General features: G+C 44.3%; 1 pseudogene; it reads right to left on the bottom strand.

Annotated features, from left to right (window-relative positions):
- Positions 1-481: 481 nt before the first annotated feature.
- LOC124033466 overlaps positions 482-3,552 on the bottom strand; it is a 6,187-nt pseudogene continuing 3,116 nt past the window's right edge.

The following is a 3,552-nucleotide window of genomic DNA, read 5'->3' as shown; positions in this document are numbered from 1 at the left end:
AGCAGGAGGAGGAGGAGGAGGAGAGGGAGGAGGAGGTGGAGAGAGGAGGGAGGAGGTGGAGAGAGGGAGGAGGAGGTGGAGAGAGGAGGATGAGTAGGAGAAGGAGGAGGTGGTGGAGAGAGGAGGATGAGTAGGAGAAGGAGGAGGTGGAGAGAGGAGGATGAGTAGGAGAAGGAGGAGGTGGGAGAGAGGAGGATGTGTAGGAGGAGGAGGAGGTGGAGAGAGGAGGATGAGTAGGAGAAGGAGGAGGTGGAGAGAGGAGGATGAGTAGGATAAGGAGGAGGTGGAGAGAGGAGGATGAGGAGGAGAAGGAGGAGGTGGAGAGAGGAGGATGAGTAGGAGAAGGAGGAGGTGGAGAGAGGAGGATGAGTAGGAGAAGGAGGAGGTGGCGAGAGGAGGATGAGTAGGAGAAGGAGGAGGTGGTGCGAAGGCAGGGGAGTTCAGTCAGTTCTTCGAGCATTTCTTTTCTTTTCATTGAGATTCAGATGGACATTTGGCAGAAAGTTTTCCTACCTTCTCTGTTTATTTCTAAGCTCTCTTCTGGTGGTTCTTGTGGGGCCAGGGGCCATGTGTCGTCCTGCGTGCTGTGGTGAGGTGAGGTTACCTCCGACTTACAGTAATTGGGGAGCCCAGAAGTGGGGCGCGGGGATATGCTTGTTCTTTTTCTTTGGTAACTTCTGCTTGGCCATCGCCAGGGAGTAATACATCCCAAAGTTATTGACAATAACAGGCACTGGCATGGCGATAGTCAGCACACCAGCCAGAGCACACAGCGCTCCCACCAGCATGCCAGACCATGTCTGAGGGTACATGTCTCCATAGCCCAGGGTGTCATTGTCACCACCGCCCACCAGAATCCAATAGGAATGTTCTTGAAGTGCGTGTGCTCGCTGGCTCGGGGGTCATTGGGCTTGGCACCAATTCTTTCAGCATAGTAGATCATAGTGGCGAAGATGAGCACACCCAGGGCAAGGAAGATGATTAGTAGCAGGAACTCATTGGTGCTGGCTCGGAGTGTATGACCCAGGACACGCAGTCCCACAAAGTGCCTAGTCAGCTTAAAGATCCGGAGGATCCGGACAAAGCGTACCACGCGTAGGAAACCCAGTACATCCTTAGCCGCCTTGAAGAGAGCCCACTCAGCCCCACCTCCAGGTAGAAGGGCATGATGGCAATAAAGTCGATGATGTTGAGGGTGTTACGGAAAAACTCCAGCTTGCTCGGACAGAACGTCACTCGCATTATGAACTCAAATGTAAACCACAGCACACAGACCCCTCAATATAGGTGAGGAAGACCACGGTCTCAGTCTCCTGGTAGACCCGCGTGCTGTTGTCCAGCGGGTCAATTTCCGTCCGGTTGATGATGGGGTTGAAGGCCTCGTGTGTCTCCAGGCAGAAGGTGGTGATGGAAACCAGGATGAAGAACAGGGAGGCGAAGGCTATCCACTGCAGGGGAGAGATGAGCGGGAGGGAGAGAAGGAGGGAGAGGGAAAGAGAGAGAGAGAGATTATAAGCGAGGGAGCTTAGAATACAAACGTGAAGGAACAGAGCACTAGAACACCCCCACAGCTCTCTTCAGTTCTACAACACACATCAAGGTCAGTACTCTTAACTGAGTGTCACATGAAAGGGCGTGTACCTAAACTATGGTGCTCCACCGGTAAGGGAGTTGCTAGTATTGGCAGGGCCTGCAGTGAGGAGGGGAGGGACCGAGGGGGATGTTATGTACTGTGCAGGGGAAAGCTTGTTTCTGGGTCAGCTTTTGCACCAGCACTTAAGGTATTATTTCCGGGAGGGCACTGTCTTCACCATGGCATCTGGCCCAAACGATAATATGTGACAGTGCCACCTCATAACTTTTGAATGGTGTTTTAATGCACAGTCCTTAATGTATAGTCCTTAATGCACAGTCCTTAATGTATAGGCCGCTATACACTGCTGCCCATAGATTAGGGCTGACAGCAGTGCTGCTGCTGCCAGAAGAGACTGATTGGGTTGCATTACTCCACTTAACACCACTGGAATATTAAAGTGATGCTCCATCATCCAATTCGTGTGCTATGTTACAAATCCAATTTGTGTGCTATGTTACAAATCCAATTCGTGTGCTATGTTACAAATCCAATTTGTGTGCTATGTTACAAATCCAATTTGTGTGCTATGTTACAAATCCAATTTGTGTGCTATGTTACAAATCCAATTTGTGTGCTATGTTACAAATCCAATTTGTGTGCTATGTTACAAATCCAATTCCTGTGCTATGTTACAAATCCAATTTGTGTGCTATGTTACAAATCCAATTTGTGTGCTATGTTACAAATCTAATTTGTGTGCTATGTTACAAATCCAATTTGTGTGCTATGTTACAAATCCAATTTGTGTGCTATGTTACAAATCCATTTACATTTACATTTAAGTCATTTAGCAGACGCTCTTATCCAGAGCGACTTACAAATTGGAATTCATTTTCTATGTTACAAATCCAATTTGTGTGCTATGTTACAAATCCAATTTGTGTGCTATGTTACAAATCCAATTTGTGTGCTATGTTACAAATCCAATTTGTGTGCTATGTTACAAATCCAATTTGTGTGCTATGTTACAAATCCAATTCATGTTCTATGTTACAAATCCAATTTGTGTGCTACGTTACAAATCCAATTTGTGTGCTATGTTACAAATCCAATTCATGTTCTATGTTACAAATCCAATTCATGTTCTATGTTACAAATCCAATTTGTGTGCTATGTTACAAATCCAATTCATGTGCTATGTTACAAATCCAATTTGTGTGCTATGTTACAAATCCAATTTGTGTGCTATGTTACAAATCCAATTTGTGTGCTATGTTACAAATCCAATTCATGTGCTATGTTACAAATCTAATTTGTGTGCTATGTTACAAATCCAATTTGTGTGCTATGTTACAAATCCAATTCATGTGCTATGTTACAAATCCAATTTGTGTGCTATGTTACAAATCCATTTACATTTACATTTAAGTCATTTAGCAGACGCTCTTATCCAGAGCGACTTACAAATTGGAATTCATTTTCTATGTTACAAATCCAATTTGTGTGCTATGTTACAAATCCAATTTGTGTGCTATGTTACAAATCCAATTTGTGTGCTATGTTACAAATCCAATTCATGTTCTATGTTACAAATCCAATTTGTGTGCTACGTTACAAATCCAATTTGTGTGCTATGTTACAAATCCAATTCATGTTCTATGTTACAAATCCAATTCATGTTCTATGTTACAAATCCAATTTGTGTGCTATGTTACAAATCCAATTCATGTGCTATGTTACAAATCCAATTTGTGTGCTATGTTACAAATCCAATTTGTGTGCTATGTTACAAATCCAATTCGTTCACTATGTTAAGATTTTGTTTTGCTTAAGATCCCGGATTGTATCTTTAAACAGGTCCAGGTCTGAGAGGAGGCAGGTGCTGCCAGGCACATACACAACAGCCACAGTACAGTAGTGATAGAGCCAGGGTCCTACCTGGACATGAAGGGCTTAGTGATTCCATTAAAGAAGAA

Source organism: Oncorhynchus gorbuscha, linkage group LG04 (assembly GCF_021184085.1).
Source record: "Oncorhynchus gorbuscha isolate QuinsamMale2020 ecotype Even-year linkage group LG04, OgorEven_v1.0, whole genome shotgun sequence".
NCBI lineage: Eukaryota > Metazoa > Chordata > Actinopteri > Salmoniformes > Salmonidae > Oncorhynchus > Oncorhynchus gorbuscha.
This window is presented reverse-complemented; position numbering and strand designations above follow the sequence as displayed.